This window comes from Dendrobates tinctorius, unplaced genomic scaffold (genome assembly GCF_039654945.1).
Source record: "Dendrobates tinctorius isolate UK_male_01 unplaced genomic scaffold, ASM3965494v1 ptg000079l, whole genome shotgun sequence".
NCBI classification, from domain to species: domain Eukaryota; kingdom Metazoa; phylum Chordata; class Amphibia; order Anura; family Dendrobatidae; genus Dendrobates; species Dendrobates tinctorius.
This window is the reverse complement of record NW_027361747.1, coordinates 6,640,001-6,660,308: the sequence shown is the minus strand read 5'-3', so window position 1 is coordinate 6,660,308 and position 20,308 is coordinate 6,640,001.

Here is a 20,308-nt window from a genome sequence, read left to right as displayed (position 1 = left end):
ACCAGAGTTTCTTGTTTGTTAGCCAATATTATCTCTAGGTTCTCCTGTGGCATGATGTTGTGTAATTTGCCTTTATAGTGTTGATCGAGGATGCTGGACAACCAGTAGTCATCATCCTTCATCATTTTGGCAATGCGGGGGTCCCTTTTTAGGATCCGCAAGGCATGATCACACATGTGGGCCAATGTTCCAGGTGTCAATGATGCACTGGCAGTGCTGGGTGGAGGAGCACTTTCTGGAAAATCCACATCCCTCCTGTCACACACAAACTCTGTACCTGACCTTGCCACGCCAACATTTTCTCTTGCCCCCGGAGAAGCATCCTCCTCCCCAAAGTAATCATCCTCCTCCTCCTTTTCCTCTTCTTCCTCCACCTTGTCCAGGACAGTACCCTGACCAGACAATGGCTGACTGTCATCAAGGCTTCCCTCTTCCTCCTGTTCCTCCTCCACTGCAGACGCCTGATCCTTAATATGCGTCAAAGTTTGCATGAGCAGATGCATGCGTGGGATGCTCATGCTTATGATGGCATCATCTGCGCTTACCAGCCGTGTGCATTCCTCAAAACACTGAAGGACTTTACAGAGGTCTTTCAGCTTTGACCACTGCACACCTGACAACTCCATGTCTGCCCTCATACTGCCTGCCCATGTATCCTCCCACAAATGCATTACAGCCTGCCTCTGTTCGCACAGCCTCTCAACCATGTGCAGTGTGGAGTTCCACCTTGTTGCAGTGTCAATGATTAGGCGGTGCTTGGGGAGGTGGAGCAATCGCTGCAGCTTCTGCATACGACTGGAGTGTATGGGCGAGCGACAGAAGTGCAAGCACAGTCTTCACACCTTATGGAGCATGGCTGTTAACTCCGGATAATTATTTAGGAAGCACTGCACCACCAGGTTCAAAGTGTGAGCCAGGCAAGGTATGTGTGTGAGTTTTGCCAGGGCTATGGCTGCCACAAAATTCCGGCCGTTATCACTGACTACCTTGCCTGGCTCAAGATGTAGACTGCCCAACCATAACTCAGTTTGTTGCTGCAAGTAGTTGGCCAGTACCTCCGTGGTGTGTCTGTTGTCGCCAAAGACATCATCTTTAAAACAGCCTGCTGCCGCTTACCACTAGCTCGATAGTGGGACACCTTGTGTGCTACACTGGCAGCTGCGGATTGAGTGCTCGTGCTACTGCGCTCTGTCGACAAGCTTTCGCTTCTGGGGGGGAGGAGGAGGGTCAAACGCCTACAGCCAACTGTTTCCTATACCGTGGGCCAGGCAGCACTGTTCCACTGCCGCTGTCCCCAGTGGAGCCTGCATCCACCACATTAACCCATTGCGCAGTGATGGACACGTAACGGCCCTGGCCATGCCTACTGGAGCATGCATCTGTTGTGAGGTGCACCTTTCCACTCACTGATTGTTTTGAGTGCATGGACAATGCGGTCTTTCACATGCAGGTGGAGGGCAGGGATGACTTTTTGAGAAAAGAAGTGCCGACTGGGTAGGTCATAGCATGGGACATCATAGGCCATGAGCTCTTGGAAAGCTTCTCTTTCAACCAAACGGAAGGGCATCATCTCTAATGAGATCAGATTGGCAATGTAGGTGTTCAATGCCAGTGTACGCGGATGAGAGGATGAGTACTTTCTTGTCCTACTCAGAGTGTCTGCTAGGGTGAGCTGGACTTGAGAGCTGCATATGGGGGAACTAGCAGTGGACCGGACGGACTGAGAGGGGGTTGGTGATGGTGTTGGTGGTGATGGCCTAGGTTCAGTGTTTCGTTGCAAAACCATTGTGATTCCCTGACTGCTTTGGCATTGCGACATCACCTCAACATTTATTGCAGGTGGTGTGCTTACCGGTGGCGGTGGTCTTACAGTGGGGGAAGCAATGGAGCATTGCTGGCTACCTTCAGTCGGAGCAGGTGCACGTGTAGTACCTGAGGTTTTGTAATCCGTCCACGCTTGCAAGTGCATGGTGGTTAAATGTTTAAGCATGCAACTGGTATTCAAATTTCTGAGATTTTTCCCTCGGCTAAAGGTCCTTCGGCACTTCTTGCAGATAACCTTTGCCTCATCAGTAGGATTTTGGACAAAGAAGTGCCACACTGCACTCTTCCTATTATGGTATAAATTTTCAGGTCTTGCACGCTGTGCTAATTTGACCGTGTGGCCAAGCTGTCTTGCAACTCTTTTGGTCTTTGTTCCACATTTTTGGACAGTTATGGGCCTGCCAGATAACCGCTGCTGTGATGTCTATGCCTGCTGCGAATCCTTCTCCTTATCTGAGCTATTGCCAGCGGCACCCTCTTCCCCAATGGATGCCAATCTGGGTCAACAACTGGTTCATCCATCACCTCCTCTTCAATTTCATCTGCACCTTCCACTGTGTCACAGTGTAAGGTGGTATAGTGTGCAGGAAGGGGCACCTGAGTTTCATCAGGGTCAGATTCTGGCTCAGTAGACGGCGAGGGCAATGTAGTGCTGTGGGTCAATGTACCAGCAGAATCATCTAGCAGTGGCTGTGCATCAGTGCACTCCATGTCAGATTCATCTTGGACTGGGGAATTCAGGATTTGACTGGATAACCCAGGCATGGTATGTGAAAAGAGCTCCAGGGAGTAATCTGAAGTGTGGGCTGCCGCATACTTCACTTTTGATGGGGTGAAGGACACAAGGAAAGGTGTTTTTCCTGACCAGAACCCTGCACTGACGACTCAGTGCTTGCAGGTTTTGAAAGTTCAGAAGAGGAGGCAATAGAGCCGGTGGCTGTTTTGGCAATGTAAGCCAAAACCTGTTCCTGATGCTCCGGCTTTAAAAGCGGGTTTCCTACTCCCAGAAAAGGGAACCTTACAGGCCTTCTTGTGCCAGACGATGACGCAGGCTCAACACCTCCTGCCTTAGCTGCTATTGTGCTTTTGGCATAACCAGCAGATGCACCACCACCACCACCATCAGTGCAAGTGCCCCCCCACCCACGTTCGCGGCCTCTTCCACCATACTTCCTCATGTTTGTGAAAATGTAACAAAAATACCAGCAGATATATAGTATTGTATGAGGAGCGTTCAGCTGTATAAGGTGTAGGTAAAAATTTAAATCTCCGTATTTATTCCCTTAGTCACAGATGCTCTCCTAGTATGTATTTTACTGTAATCCAACCAGCAGATATACGGTACTGTATCAGAAGCGGATAGCTCTATACGGTACAGCCAATTTCAGCCTGTTAAATTGGGGTGTAATCTATAGTGGGCCTGAGATAATAGTTCAGCCTCCTAAAATCTCTAGGGAGCTTCCAATTCTCCCCAATACTATATACACCTTGTACTTTGTCATACACCAGCCAATGTATGGAAAAATGAAAATCTCCATCAATTTTTTCACGGAGTCACACCCAGATAGCATGTATTTGTCCATGATACACGGTAGTGTGTGAGGAGCGTACAGCTCTATATGGTGTTGTGAATTCACTTTCTGGCCTACCTCTGGTTACTAGTGAAGGTAGTGGAGCTGGTTGCATTGACACAGGGGTCTCGAGTTCTCTTTCCGGGCTCCCTCTGGTGGTTACTGGAGGTAATGGAGCTGATCTAATTAACAGAGGCCTGCCACCTGATAATGAGGAGGATGACTGGAGATCTGGAATTTCTGACTGGATTTAAGACAGCCAACTCCCTCTATCCCTGCTGGTGATTTTTCCAGCCTCCTGAGGTCTTAGTTTCCAGCTCAGTCCCTGCATGCTCAGCTAAGTGTTCTTTTGCTACTGTTCACATTTGATCTGGTTTTGCCAATTTCAGTTTTGCGTGTTCAGCCAGCTCCGGCTGGGGCTGTGCTGAATTTCTATCCTTATGTTACTGCTTGTGCCAGTTTGATTTTGCCCCTTATTAGATTGGCCTCTTTTTGCTCTGCTTTCAGAATATACCAGAGTGCTGATATAGTGGGCGAAGTCTAGTGACTTCAGTATTTTTCTATCAGACGTGTTGGGCATTTTTTGCAGGGTTTTCTGCGTGATTGCAGACAGTCTTTCCTTTCCTGTCCTGTCTAGTTAGTGTGGGCCCCATCGTTTGCTCAGTCTATTTTCCTATCTGCATTTGTGTTTTCATCTTGTCTCACCGACAATATATGTTTGGGGGCTACCTATTCCTTTGGGGTCTGCTCTGGGGCAGTTTAGTTTTCCCCTTTCTTGCTTTAGGCTTATTTAGTTCTCCAGCTGTGTTGAGGCGTCTAGGATCATCGTAGGTACGCTCCACGACTAATGCTAGTTGTGTGGATAGTATCAGGGGTCTGCAATCCACTTAGTTACCAACCTCTCTGGTTTTCTGTGGCTTGCTTTCCTCCTCAGTGACCCAATCATAACAATACGGTGTATGTATGGAAAATTTTAATCTCCGTCTATTTTTTTACGGAGTCACACAAACACGTTGTCTCTGTATAGATTTCACCGCAATGCAAACAGCAGATATACGATACTGTTTGAGATGCAGACAGCTCTATACGGTGTATGTATGGAAAATTTAAAATATCCTTCCATTTTTTTTACGAAGTTACACACAGATAGCATGTATATGTCCGTGATACCAGCCGGTACACGGTAGTGTGTAAGGAGTGTACACCTCTATACGGTGTGTGAAAAAATGAATGCTCTGTAACTGTGCAGAAAATCAGAATAAAAGTTTTTTTGCTTTGAAAAAAGCAGTCTGCACAGCAGTGTGCACCCAGCAATGCAGTTATCAGGTAGCCTTATAAGGCAGCCTAATAACCACCAGCGCTGCTGCACACACAAATATCCTCCCCTGTCACTGCACACTAACTGTACAGTTGAAATCGCTATCAGAAGGAGCACAGATTTTTTTTTTTCTTTGTTGCCTAACGCTCTCCCTATTGAGAATCAGCGGCAGCAACCTCTCCCTATGCTAAGATCGGCAAAAGTAAAATGGCAGTCGGTGGTCAGGGCTTTTATAGCCACTGTGACGCCACACAAAGCAAGCCAATCACACGAATGCCCTTCTCTAAGATGGTGGTGGCCCCTGCCCATGACATCGCATTGCCAACAGTGTGCATCCTTGATGATTGGCTGAGAAAAGGCGCTGGAAGCATTATGGGAAACGCGACTTTGGCACGCGGGTTGGCGACCTCATGACCGACCTAACGCTATGGTCGGTTTTCGATCGGCGAAAGCCGACTTTAGCGAAAGTTGGCGACTTATGAATTTGACCGGCCTGTTTCGCTCAAATCTAGTATTGACAATTGAATTATTGGTTTAATCCATAGGTGAATGAAGTCAGCAGTGGTCCATGCCTGATTAATTTTGATCAACCAGCTGAACCAGCCTGCATGTATTTCACTCCTTTCAATGTTAGCAAGCAGTGTGAATGGTAACCATGTCATTCAACTTCTTTGCTATAGATAATCTGTTACATTGTTCTCAGTACTTACTGTTGTATATCCATGGGAGGGGAACTGTGTACATGTTATCTCAGGAGAGGTGTTTTAGCATAGAGATGGAATGAGGACTGCGTTTTTGATCATGACACTGTTTTGCTGTAAAAAATAAAATTAGAGGCTACATATTTTACAGTGTGGTATCTCCATCACACGCCTCATCTATCTGTGCGGACTGCCGGGGGTCCGTACCGGCCTCCCGGTGGTCTGTGCCGACTGCCCGGGGGTCTGTACTGGCCTTCCGGGGGGCTGTGCCGGCCTGCCGGTGGTCTGTGCCGACTGCCCGGGGGTCTGTGCGGACTGCCGTGGGTCTGTACCGGCCTGCTGGGGGGCTGTACCGACTGCCCGGGGGTCTGTACCGGCCTGCCGGTGGTCTGTACCGGCCTGCCGGGGGGCTGTGCCGACTGTCCGGGGGTCTGTGCAGGATCGTCCGATGGGACTACAAGACCCATCGGGCGATGCCTGCTACCATGACGGTGATTGACACATTAGCCAATGATGGGACAGTAGTAGTTCCATCATATGGCTAATGTGTTGAATGTACAAAAAAAAAAAAAACATACTACATACATGCTACATACATACTACATGCTACATACATACTACATACATACTGGGGAACGATTTGAAAAAAAATTTATGTTGAGTTAGGTTTTTGAGCTGATTTATACTAAAATTGGCATGCTGATTCCAAAAATGTAGTCATTTTTTTTCTATCACGTCAAGTTTTTCCTCCTCAACTTACCTGCCATAGAAGCACAATTGCACTGATTTCTGTAATAAGACTTGTTATCTGAGTACAATTTGACTCATATAGAGCTACGTGGCAACTTGTAAGAGTAGTCACAACTGAGACAGTGTGGTGAGAGGTGTGTACAGCTCCCGATACGTCATAATTATCAATATCTTTAAACAAAAAATGTATCATAGTAGGAATAAATAGGATTTGTGATAGCTTTTCTCTTTACATTGGGCGCTTAGTTGTAATTTATATATCTTTTATGATTTTTTTCTTTGTTCGTTTTCGAAGCTTGTAACTTTCCGTCTCAGTGTTTTATTTACTTATGTACATATTTCCTTTGTTTCAGATCATGTCTGCTTTTTCTTCCTCTCGTCGTAAATGCCTAAACAACCCTGACTCCTGCTATATTTGTGGTGTTTTCACCATTCCAGTTCAAAGGGCAAACATCAGTGCATTTGTCAAACAAGCATATTTTGCATATTTTAAAGTAAAACTCGGTGATCAAGATAAGCCATGGGCCCCTCACATAGTGTGCAAGCAGTGTGTCGAGAGTTTACGGATGTGGACCAAAGGAACACCTGAAAAGTTGGCATTTGGTATCCCCATGGTGTGGAGAGAGCAAAAAAGTCATTCCACAGACTGTTACTTCTGTTTAGTGAAAACATCAGGATTTAACAGGAAAAATAAAAGTAAAATAGAATATCCAAATCTACCGTCAGCTATCAGACCAATGCCTCATTCAGCTGAAATTCCAGTGCCAGTTTTCGAACAGCTACCATCTCTAGAAGTTCTGAGTGATGTTGACGAACACAGTGACAGCAATGATGCTGAATTTGAAAGTCACAAGGATTCAGTTCGTAAGGGATTTGATCAGCACAAGTTAAATGATTTAGCACGTGAATTGGGCTTATCAAAAAAAGCTTCAGAATTACTAGCATCAAGGCTGAATGAGAAACAGTTACTTGAACAAGGAGCGAAGGTATCATACTTTCGTACTAGAGAAAGTACATTTTTGCAGTACTTTCGGTGTGACAACGGTTTTGTGTTTTGCCATAATATTCCTGGTTTACTACAAGAATTAGGGCTTTCAATGTACAATCCAAATGAATGGCGACTGTTTATTGATAGCTCAAAGCGGAGTCTTAAGTGTGTCCTTCTACACAATGGCAATTTATTTGGTGCAGTCCCTATTGGGCATTCTGTCTCTCTTCGTGAAGAACATGGAGATGTAAAGAGAGTTATTGAGTTATTGAAATATGACACACACAATTGGATCATCTGTGTTGACCTTAAAATGGTTTGCTTCCTTCTTGGTCAGCAACGTGGGTACACAAAGTATCCCTGCTTTCTCTGTATGTGGGATAGCAGAGCTCGAGAAAAGCATTGGGTTGAGTCGAATTGGCCTCCAAGATCTGGTCTTAAACCTGGAGATCCTAACATTCTACATCAGCCACTTGTTGACAGGAAGAATATACTATTCCCACCTCTGCACATAAAACTAGGTCTCATGAAGAAATTTGTAAAAGCATTGCCAACTGACGGCGACTGTTTTAAGTACATCATGTTGGCACTTCCTGGACTGTCCATTGTAAAAATCAAGGCTGGTGTGTTTGATGGTCCACAAATTCGACAGCTCATCAAAGATGAACATTTCACCGGGACTATGTCAGATCTTGAGAAGAATGCTTGGTTATCATTCAAAGACGTCGTCAAGAACTTTCTTGGAAATACACGTGCAAGTAATTACAAAGAAATTGTTCAGAAACTATTGGAGAGCTACAAAGCGCTTGGTTGCAACATGAGTATTAAACTACATTTTCTGCATTGCCATCTTGCCAACTTTCCGGAAAATCTTGGTGCTGTTAGCGATGAGCAAGGTGAACGATTTCACCAAGATTTGAAGGTTATGGAAGACCGTTACCAGGGTAGATGGGATGTACATATGATGGCTGACTATTGCTGGAGCATCAAACGTGATTGTCCTCATGTTAAACACTCCAGAAAAAGCTATAAATGTACATTTTTTACATTAAATACTTGCATATATATATATATATATCCTTTGTAAAAAACATGACAGCGTTAAAAGACATATTTGTCATGCCTATTTCTTATATATTTCATTTTTTGTTCATATTTGTACTATTTAAAAAAAAAAACTTTTTAGGTACAGTAGTTTACATATTTTTGAGAAGACAAAAATCCTATAGTTCAAAAACTTGACGTAATAGAGAAAAACTGAGATAATTTCTGGATTCAGCATCCAAAAATTAATTAAGAACAGTTGTCTGACCTAACTCCTAAAAAATTGCGTTCCCCATTATCATTACTTTTGGATTACCCCTCGTATGTGTCAAGCCACACCCACTCCACACACAAAGTCCTGCCCACACAGTCCACATTATGTTAGGCCCTGGGATTCTCCCACTGCACAGGATAGATAAGAAACCCTTGTCTGGTGCTGTGGTCTCCCATTCAAGCTCGGCTGCTGGGATGTCTGCTCTGCACAGACTCTGGACCCAGCACCTTGTCCAAGCTCATGCTGCATGTGTAGTTGCTGCTGGCTCTCCAGCTAAGCCTATGGTGACTACTAGTTTACACGTGCATTGCTGTGCTCTGGAGCCAAAGTCCAGATTTTACCCTACTGAGCATGTCCATGATATGGTGCCTTCACATTGGTGCTCAGACATCAGGTGCTCTAGTGATGTGGCAACTTCATATTGGTCCACAGGCAAGGTCCTGTCTGTCTGGACTTAAGCAAGGTATAAAAGCTTTCAATGGCGCAAGCCTGTGTGCTAGTATCATGTGTGTTTGGTGTGTTGGTGGCTACTTTACCACCCTGTGTGCATGTGTGCTGCTAATAGCACCGCAAAACTGACCAGCTGCCACATCCCAGCCACTGTGAGATACAATCAGGGCCGCCGCCTTCAGAGTATCAGTGTGCGGCAGGCACAGGCCACATCTAGCTCTGTTGTGCCTAGAATGGAGTTGCTCCTGTGAGATATGACGTCAAGGGAAAGGGAGGAGCCTCATGGATTACACTGCTGTGCTCATAACAGGAAGTTGCTGTGCATGTGTGAAAGGAAAATGAGAGGAGTGAGAGGAAAATGAAGTGTGAGGTGAAAATGAGAAGTATGAGGTGAAAATGAAGAGGTGTGAGAGGAAAATGAGAGTGAGGGGAAAATAGTGGAGTGATCAGAAAATGAGAGATGTGAGGAGGAAGTATTATTTATTACTAACCACAGTTAGTTACTATGCCTGGGCAATGCCAGGCTCTTCAGCTAGTTGCTATAAAAACCTCAAAAAACTTGTTCAAAATTAATTGGTATTATATTGCCCATCCATAGACTATTCCGTGGTCTGGAGTACATTTTATTGGTATGTAAACCTCAAAAAACTTGTTTAAAAATCTGTCAGTCTTATATTGCTCATCCATATGGTATTACATCTTCTTGGGTACAATTTCATTGGTGTCACGCTCACGCCTTGGCTGAATGGCGTGAGCCGGTGGTTGTGGCCCCACTGTGCCACAGACCAGACTACCCTGGAAGGGGCATGACTGCGACAGCTACCTTGGTCTTCACTGGAGCCTCTGATGGTGAGGTCAGGCTTGTGCGGCAGATAGCTGTCGGGTGCCACTCCAGGGTGGTGTCTGGCTGTGGCTGCTGATCCCACTTGGAGTCAAGTCACTTGGACAGATGTGACTGACAGGCAGACTGAGACACAGGGCAAGAAGGTACGACAGATACAGGGCAAGCAGGCGTGGCTTGGAGACACTGGGCTAACAGGCACGGCTTGAGACGCAGGACAGGCGGGCACGGCTTGAGACGCAGGACAGGCGGGCACGGCTTGAGACGCAGGACAGGCGGGCACGGCTTGAGACGCAGGACAGGCGGGCACGGCACACAGCAGGTGCAGGTATGGATGCAGGCAGGCAGGGGTGGTATATGAGAGAACAGGTTTGGACCTGTTCACACAGGAGGTGCAGGTATGGATATAGGCAGGAAGGAGTGGTATATGAGAGGACAGGTTTGGACCTGTTCACATAGGAGATGCAGGTATGGATATAGGCAGGAAGGAGTGGTATATGAGAGAACAGGTTTGGACCTGTTCACACAGGAGGTGCAGGTAGGCAGGAGCAGGCAGAGCCGCAGGAGTGCAGAGCCGCAGGAGTGCGGAGCAGGCAGAGCGGCTAAGGAGCCGTGCAGACAGAGCTGCGATGGTGCAGATGCACAGATAAAGCTGCGAGGGTGCAGATGCACAGATAAAGCTGCGAGGGTGCAGATGCACAGATAAAGCTGCGAGGGTGCAGATGCACAGATGAAGCTGCGAGGGTGCAGATGCACAGATGAAACTGCGAGGGTGCAGATGCACAGATGAAGCTGCGAGGGTGCAGATGCACAGATAAAGCTGCGAGGGTGCAGATGCACAGATAAAGCTGCGAGGGTGCAGATGCACAGATAAAGCTGCGAGGGTGCAGATGCACAGATAAAGCTGCGAGGGTGCAGATGCACAGATAAAGCTGCGAGGGTGCAGATGCACAGACAGGGGGGACACAAGGAAAGACACAGCAGAGAAGGAACCACAAACAAGGAGACTGACAGACAGAGGTAAGACTGAGTTCAGACAGAGACACCGGGACAAAGACACAAGGACCAGGATATTCTGCCTCCTGGCAGGCGGACAGAGTACAGACAAGGTATAGGGAACAAGACTCAAGGGCCAGGATATTCTGCCTCCTGGCAGGCGGACAGAGTACAGACAAGGTATAGGGAACAAGACTCAAGGGCCAGGATATTCTGCCTCCTGGCAGGTGGACAAGGTACAAAGCAAGACTAGAGAATCCTCCAGAGAAGGAGACACACAGAACAGGGCCTGGCTTGCTCAGCAGCAAGATACTAACTGAGTATAGACATTGCACAGGCAATGTTTCAGTGGGAGTGGTGAAACTAAATAGTCAAGGGCTCCAGGTGATTGGTCAGGGACCCATTAGCCAGGTGCACCCAGACTGCATAAGAACCAGAGAGTTCAGGCGCCGCCCCCCTATACACACAGTCTGGAAACATGGAGAGCAGAGGCACAGAGCTGGCAACAGACAGAAATCACAGCATGGCTTGAAGCAGAAAGTAAGTTGGTGCATGGGAGGCCATGCAGTGATGCCAGCAAGGTTGTTACAGTACCCCCCCTTTAAGGCCCCTCTTCCTCAAGCCTGCCAGAATGACCTGAAGAAGGAGTATGGAGCCACACACAGTCCAGGTTGACACAACATCCTTCAGGTAGGGTGGAGTATGTGTGCCATCAGGAATCCCATATTGCCCGGTTTCTTGGTGCCTAAGGGAGTCAGTTTCCAACACAGAGGGTATAAGGACTTGGATTTCTTCCTCCTGGGTAGCAGAAAGCAGGGACCTGGAAGCCTCAGATTTGACCCCTACATCAGCCGGCCAGCTGGAAACAGAAGAGACCTTCACTGAGTCCGACTTCAGCCTGATATCCCAAGTAAATTGGACCTCCTCCTTAGTATCTTCATTAGCCGGCCAACTAGAAGTTGAGGGTACCCACACTGGATCCATCCTTCGCCCGTTATCAGAAGAGAACTGGACCTGTTCCTCTGGGTTGGTAAAAAGCAGACGTACTAGAGCTTCTGCTCCAACTTCTTCATCCACCTGCCACATGGAATCTGAAGGCATCCCTACAGGATCCATCTTCTGCCCATGGCCTAAAGAAAAATTTTCAAGTGACAGGGATGCTTCTGGGAACTGGTCACAGGAGGTGTGTGGAGAGGGCGCCACTGCTTCCTTTTCTTCAGTGACATCAGCACACCATGACCCAATAGCCAACAGAACAGATGGGGAAGGTAACACTGTAGCCTGACCTTGTAACATTGGAACTAGATACCTTTGGTGACTAGGTAGCTCCAAGTGCGGCACCACGCTGGGTCTTCGGACCAGAACGGGCAGTAGAGTATCTGGCTCAGAAGGACTGATGGGCAAACTGGTCAGCAGGTGTAAAATAAACTTTTCCAAATATAATGCTCTGATTTGGAGCTGTAGTTGTCCCTTCGACACTCGACTGTTCATAAGTAGGGCACGACCATCACCAAACACCGTCACCGGATTCAGGAGCTGTGGAACAGGAACCCTACACAGACTCCGTCTGGCTTGCAGCTTTAGCACATCTGCAGGGCCGAAGCTCCCACAAGGCACACGAACAGTCACCGATCTTAGTGAGGAGGAGGGACTCTTACCAAGGGCAGCCTCTCCCACTGACCCAAGGTTTTGGAGCTTGCGCTCCTTCGGACAGAAGCCGTCCGGGTGTTCCACACAACCGCAGCAATACTGTATGCCCATCTTACGACTGGTTTCAGACTGCTGTTTTGCCAGCCCACTCTTAACAGTCTTCTTGGTTCAACTCGAGTAGCTGCTTTAACAGGTGGAGGAACTAGAGGGTTTCGGACGGCGGTTGCGATCTGACGAGGCGGTTTCTTCACTGGTTTCGCCCGTCTGGCGCGCCTCTCAGATCTGGAAAGGGAAGACTTGGCAGACATAGCTGGACTTGGTACTTCAAAGGCTTTACGGAAGGCCACTAGGAAGGCCTCTAGGTCCGTGATGATAGGATCCCCTGCTTCCCAGAGGGGACAGATCCACATCAAAGCTCCTGCTAAGTAGGACATTATATATCCCACTTTGACCCAATCAGAGGGGAAACAGGCTGAATTCCACTCAATGTACCGCAGGCACTGCTCCAGGAACCCTTGGCACTCCTTGGGATCTCCATAGAACCTTGGAGGATCTTCAGGGTCAAGCCTCTCATAAGCCAGGAGCTGGTTGTAGATGGCATTGGAGACAATGATGGGTTCAGAAGTCTCAACAATCGGAACCACACAGGGCAGAACAAATTCTTCCAGATGCTCATACTGGCAGAGAGAAAGTCCCTCATGCTCTGCAAGCAGAAGGACATGGGACTCAGCGGGGACCAGGGCCTGTGCAAACTGTCACGCTCACGCCTTGGCTGAATGGCGCGAGCCGGGGGTTGTGGCCCCACTGTGCCACAGACCAGACTACCCTGGAAGGGGCGTGACTGCGACAGCTACCTTGGTCTTCACTGGAGCCTCTGATGGTGAGGTCAGGCTTGTGCGGCAGATAGCTGTCGGGTGCCACTCCAGGGTGGTGTCTGGCTGTGGCTGCTGATCCCACTTGGAGACAAGTCACTTGGACAGATGTGACTGACAGGCAGATTGAGACACAGGGCAAGAAGGTACGACAGATACAGGGCAAGCAGGCGTGGCTTGGAGACACTGGGCTAACAGGCACGGCTTGAGACGCAGGACAGGCGGGCACAGCTTGAGACGCAGGACAGGCGGGCACGGCTTGAGACGCAGGACAGGCGGGCACGGCTTGAGACGCAGGACAGGCGGGCACGGCTTGAGATGCAGGACAGGCGGGCACGGCTTGAGAAGGAACAGGTAGGGACCTGTTCACACAGCAGGTGCAGGTATGGATGCAGGCAGGCAGGGGTGGTATATGAGAGAACAGGTTTGGACCTGTTCACACAGGAGGTGCAGGTATGGATATAGGCAGGAAGGAGTGGTATATGAGAGGACAGGTTTGGACCTGTTCACATAGGAGATGCAGGTATGGATATAGGCAGGAAGGAGTGGTATATGAGAGAACAGGTTTGGACCTGTTCACACAGGAGGTGCAGGTAGGCAGGAGCAGGCAGAGCCGCAGGAATGCGGAGCAGGCAGAGCCGCAGGAGTGCGGAGCAGGCAGAGCCGCAGGAGTGCGGAGCAGGCAGAGCCGCAGGAGTGCGGAGCCGTGCAGACAGAGCTGCGATGGTGCAGATGCACAGATAAAGCTCCGAGGGTGCAGATGAACAGATAAAGCTGCGAGGGTGCAGATGCACAGATAAAGCTGCGAAGGTGCAGATGCACAGATAAAGCTGCGAGGGTGCAGATGCACAGATAAAGCTGCGAGGGTGCAGATGCACAGATAAAGCTGCGAGGGTGCAGATGCACAGATAAAGCTGCGAGGGTGCAGATGCACAGATAAAGCTGCGAGGGTGCAGATGCACAGATTAAGCTGCGAGGGTGCAGATGCACAGATAAAGCTGCGAGGGTGCAGATGCACAGATAAAGCTGCGAGGGTGCAGATGCACAGATAAAGCTGCGAGGGTGCAGATGCACAGATAAAGCTGCGAGGGTGCAGATGCACAGATAAAGCTGCGAGGGTGCAGATGCACAAATAAAGCTGCGAAGGTGCAGATGCACAGATAAAGCTGCGAGGGTGCAGATGCACAGATAAAGCTACGAGGGTGCAGATGCACAGACAGGGGGGACACAAGGAAAGACACAGCAGAGAAGGAACCACAAACAAGGAGACTGACAGACAGAGGTAAGACTGAGTTCAGACAGAGACACCGGGACAAAGACACAAGGACCAGGATATTCTGCCTCCTGGCAGGCGGACAGAGTACAGACAAGGTATAGGGAACAAGACTCAAGGGCCAGGATATTCTGCCTCCTGGCAGGTGGACAAGGTACAAAGCAAGACTAGAGAATCCTCCAGAGAAGGAGACACACAGAACAGGGCCTGGCTTGCTCAGCAGCAAGATACTAACTGAGTATAGACATTGCACAGGCAATGTTTCAGTGGGAGTGGTGAAACTAAATAGTCAAGGGCTCCAGGTGATTGGTCAGGGACCCATTAGCCAGGTGCACCCAGACTGCATAAGAACCAGAGAGTTCAGGCGCCGCCCCCCTATACACACAGTCTGGAAACATGGAGAGCAGAGGCACAGAGCTGGCAACAGACAGAAATCACAGCATGGCTTGAAGCAGAAAGTAAGTTGGTGTGCGGGGGATGGGAGGCCATGCAGTGATGCCAGCAAGGTTGTTACAATTGGTATTTAACCCTCAAAAATGTTTTAAGAAATTTAGGCACTGTGCACACGTTGCAGATTTAGTGCACTTTTGTAGCGTTCTTTTGCGAATTTGTGACAAACCTGATACCAGCAAAGTCAATGAGAAACCTGATGTGTCATGCAAACGTTTTTGACTTGCAGATTTGGTGCATTTTTTCCCTATGCTTTTCACCATTGACCACTCAAATCAGTAAAAAATGAAGGCAAAAATGCAGTAAAAATGCAGGCAAAACTGTGCTTTTTTGCAGCTGCAATTCTCCTTCCAAGATATACAGAAATGGTGCAGAAATTTTATTCAACATGTCGTACTCTTATCAATATTATATTATTCACCAATAGACTATTTTGTTGTCTATTTCCTTGGTATATACCGTATTTTCCGGCGTATAAGACAACCGGGAATATAAGATGACCCCCAACTTTTCCAGTTAAAATAGGAAATCTTCTTAAAAGTCAGGGGGTCTTCTTATATGCAGTGTGTAATCTTACATGCCGGGTGCGGCGCAATCTGCATATGGCGGGGAAGTGGGCCCGATGATGAAGGGAGAGTGTAAGTGGACTTATCATCCCCCTTTTACCTCATTGGTCGCAGTGGTGCTATCTGCGGGTCTCTGTGCTGGGGATCGGCGGCTCCTCCATCTGCAGTGTGGCGGCTCTGTGCTGGGGGTCGGCAGCGGTGGCGGCTCCTCTTTGTCCAGCGTGAGGGCGCTGTGCTGGTGGGCGGCTGCTCTCTGTCCAGCGTCGGGGCTCCCCCAGCATTTCCCCAAAGCCCGAGAATGCTGATTCAGATCTCATCTCCTGAAATCTCGGGACGAGATCTGAATCTGAGCATGTGTGGGCTCCGGCGGCCATTTTCCCGGAGGCCACTGCATCGCAGCAATGGAGCTGCCTGGGCCTCCGAGCTTTGGAGAAATGCCAGAGGAGCCCCGACGCTGGACAGAGAGCCTCTGCAGCCGCCCCCCAGCACAGCGTCCCCACACTGGACAAAGAGGAGCTGCGTCGACCCCCAGCACAGAGCCGCCACACTGCTGAAGGAGGAGCCGCTGCACCGCTGACACCAATGAGGTAAAAGGGGATGATAACACCACTTAAACCCTCCCTTCTTCATTGGGACCACTCCCCCACAATATGCAGTCGGTGTATAAGACGACGCCCGGCGTATAAGACGACCCCCGACTTTTAAGATTTTCAGGGGTTAAAAAGTCATCTTATACACTGGAAAATTCGGTAACCTTCAAACGTGCATAGCCTTTATGAGTGTAGGTGTACCACTACTTGACAATTTGAACATGATGTGTATGAAGCCCTCCTTTATGTCGAATACATGAATTTCTAATTGTTTAATAAAAAAATCTATTTTGGTTTATTTAAATTATATATTTTTAAAATTCTTTTTAAATTTTGCCTTATATTCCCGTTATTATACAGGAAAAAAGTTTTTTTTTAATATTTTTCTTGTAAAATACAATTTCTCTTCGGTTTTATTGTCAGTCCATAAAGTGGAGTAAAAGTGTGACATCATTGTTCTCAGCAGCAATCTGGGAGTCAGAGATGCTTCCAGGGCTCTTTTCCATGCTGTTCTCCTTCCATGAAGTACTTTTACCATCCATTTGAACATTTTCTCTGCCCCCCAGACCTCTTTGTGGGGTCTGCCAAAAAAAACTTGGCTTTCCCATTGACTCCCATTATACTCGTTACTCAAAATGATTAGTATTAGGAATTGCTTGGTTCAAGCAGCGAACTCCCAAGCATTTTAGTGCTTACTTATCACCGGTAGATACTGTGAGGTAGCGCTGTCATTCAAGTAGGGGATACTTGCTCAGCAGCCACAAAATCAGATCTGGCACAGGTTTTCATAAAGCATAACACAGTCCATGTGGTTTATTCCTCCTTCCTAAACCCATAGAAGCAACATAAACAGCATTACAGCATAGCGTCCATTATAGCTTCACTCTGGTTAAGCCTGTGGTCACACAGGTTACTCAATGTCCATACTCAGGCTCTTCAGCCTCATCATTATCTTACCCACGTCAGGGTTTCCTCATGGCTGTTTCCCCACGCTGCAGACATCCACTCTCTTCTCTGGGACACTCAGACACTGGCAGCCATGACACACAGCCACTCCACAGGCTGTTAGTCAGGAGATGCTTCTCCTAGTGGGACCTTCCACACTGGACCAACCGGGTCCCAGCATTCACCACATGTGACCTACCCTGGCCACATTATATGGTCCATAGCCACGCCCACCGGGTCACATGACTATGACCTCATCACAGGTCCTTCACACACCCATATACACTTTACAATAGCGTTATTAAACCCAACCCCTGGGTAGGTTTGTATGTAACTAGTCCCTGACACATTGAACCAGCACTTCAGCAGTCTAACTGCTGATTAACACACACATAAATCTCCATCTCAAGGCCACCCACCTTGAGATATATAACGGTCATTCAGTATCTTGCCATTCATCCACTCTCCTGGGACATCCATACAGCACCCTCTAGTGGACACTGTGGTCACTACACCACAATACCTTATAGCAGTTGGAAAAACTAGTACTCAACAACGTAATACAATAGTTGGTAAAGTATGCATGCAGTTTACTAATATAGGTTGCTTTACATAATACAAAGCCATGAATGCTAGAAATGCAGCTTTTATATTGTATTCAAATTTATTTCAAACTACAAGTGAGAATATATTAACTTTAAATATGTAAGCTGGATGACTAATGCATTCCTAGCTTTAGCTTCATTTTTTTGTGCTTCACTTGCTTCTTACTTCACTGACTTGCTTTATGCAATGTTTAAAAGCATCAACTAATCAACCTAAACAACTAAATAAGTTGACAGATGGTGATTGTAGTTAGTGTGTCCAAACAACAGATTGCAATTTTCCTTCAGTTCTAATTATGATATGTCAGTTGTGTTTCATAAATCGCACAGAAGACTGGTTTTAAACTTTAAGCTTTTTTTTACCGTAAGAAAAATGGAAGCACAAAAAACCTTCAAAATTGTCTTTCCTTGTTAAAATGGATTTAGATCAATTTGATTTTTGAGTTGCAACAGAAAAAGTGAATTTGCTTGGATTTATTGCTAGTTTTATATAAGGGTGTTTTCACACTGCGTCCAATGACTCCATCAAGGATTATATCTGAAGCCTTTACAAAACGGGATTCGGATGTAAGCGTAAACAGGGCCATAGACTATAATAGTGTCATCAGAGAGAATATGCGCTCTGCCGAAGGTGTATACGCCTACTGGAGGCAGACACTCAGACACATTCTGCTATGCCTGAGTGTCCGCCTCCAGTAGGCACATACTCTCAAAAATGATGCACCAGAGAACCCACGTGAGCTCTGCTGGCACTATTATTTTCTATGGCCCTGTTGGCACATATGTCCAAATCCCTTTTTGCGGGGGGTTCGGACATTATCCTCTACGGGAGCCACTGAACACAATGTGAAAGCACTGTAATGTTTTAATAAGCAGGTATTCTTATAGTGAAGCCATTTAAAATGAAAATGAAAAATCACAAATGGATTGAAACGCCTTCAAAATGCCTCCTCTTTTAATAACCCACCCTCACCCCCGATTCAGACTAAATTTTGATGTGATGCATTTTCTGCTACTTTACATTGTACTGTGTAAGTATTGACTAGAATTCAAGTAGAATTGAATTGTACCCAAATTTTACAAAAATATGCATGCTGGAGAACACAGTTTTTTTTGTAATTTCTCTGCGCAACACATTGCAAAAAGATGCTCAGCTGTAGTCACCATCTTTTTGAACAGTAGAGCACTGGCAAAAGGATAAAAAACATGCAAACAAACTCAAGGTTCACTCCCAGTGGCCCTACTACTCCCTACTCCCTGCCCACTGTCTGGTCCTCCGTGTCTCCGTCATGTCACACCTCCCGCTCGTTGTTCACTTTAGAACATGGCTTCCAGCCGTGAGCATGTCTCAAACTTCAATGCACGTTTTCTGAGGCTTATTTGTGGGCATAACCTCCAGATTAGAGTGACCCACCGGGCCAACGATGCAATGTGATGGAGGTGCAGAAGACAGGACAACAGGCAAGAAGCTGTGGGTGGCTGGAGAGGTGAACCTTGAGAATATTTTTTTATTTTTATCTTTTTGTTGGTGTTCTGCTCTTCAACAAGATCCAGAAAGGTAAGTGGTAAGGTCAGTATAAGTATTTCTTTTATTTTTTAAATCGCATCTATTATACTATGGGGTATGGAGAGACCCCCAAGCATAATAAGCGATATCACTTCAACGTGAACAGGCAAATTCAAATTTTGCCTTTAGTATTGACCTTTGGTTCTCATCTGATGGATTTTGAAGGAAGGACAATATTTTTTACAGAAACCTTACAAACAAGGACAATAGTTTGCATTGGAAAGAATGCGGAAATTATTAATAAGAATAAAAAAAAATGTTCTGAATTATTTTTGACATTTATCAGAAAAATGTCTACTCTGATTTATTTTTGATTAGTAAATTCCTAAATTGCTGATTTTAATTTCTTAATGACACTAGTAATCATATCCAGCTTCATATTCATCATATTGAAAAAACCAAGTTGAATTTCCTGAAATTTGCATGTCCCTGTGAACTTGATCAATTTGTGATTCGATTCTTGTGGACTGGACAAAAAAATGCCTTTGCACTATTTCATACACTGCTAAAAATCGTAGAGCAGGCTAATAACTTCTGATGCAGCCAGGCGTACGTTCTTATATTGTCCTGCAGCTATCTCATAGCATGGTTTAACACAGCCATGCCTTTACGGTGGTAGAGGGGGAGAGTGCAGCTCATTCCACATAAGGACAGAAAAAGGACATAATTGTATTATCCCGTACACCTGCACTAGTGTTGACGTCCATTGAAAATGGGAGACTTAGGGTCCCGTTACACTAAACGATGCACCAGCGATCCCAACAACGATACGACCTTATCAGGATCGCTGGTGCCTTGCTACATGATCGCTGGTGAGCTGTCAAACAGGCAGATTTCACCAGCGTTCAGGACCAGCGAGGACGCTGGTATCTAAGGTAAATATTGGGTAACTAAGCGAGCGCGTCGCTTAGGCTAGTTTCACACTTGCTTTTTTTTGCAGCGCGTTTTTCCCGCAAAAAAACGCATTGAAAAAACGCATACATAAGCATACAACTGCTGCGTTTTTTTCAAGCATTTTTATGAGCATGCATGA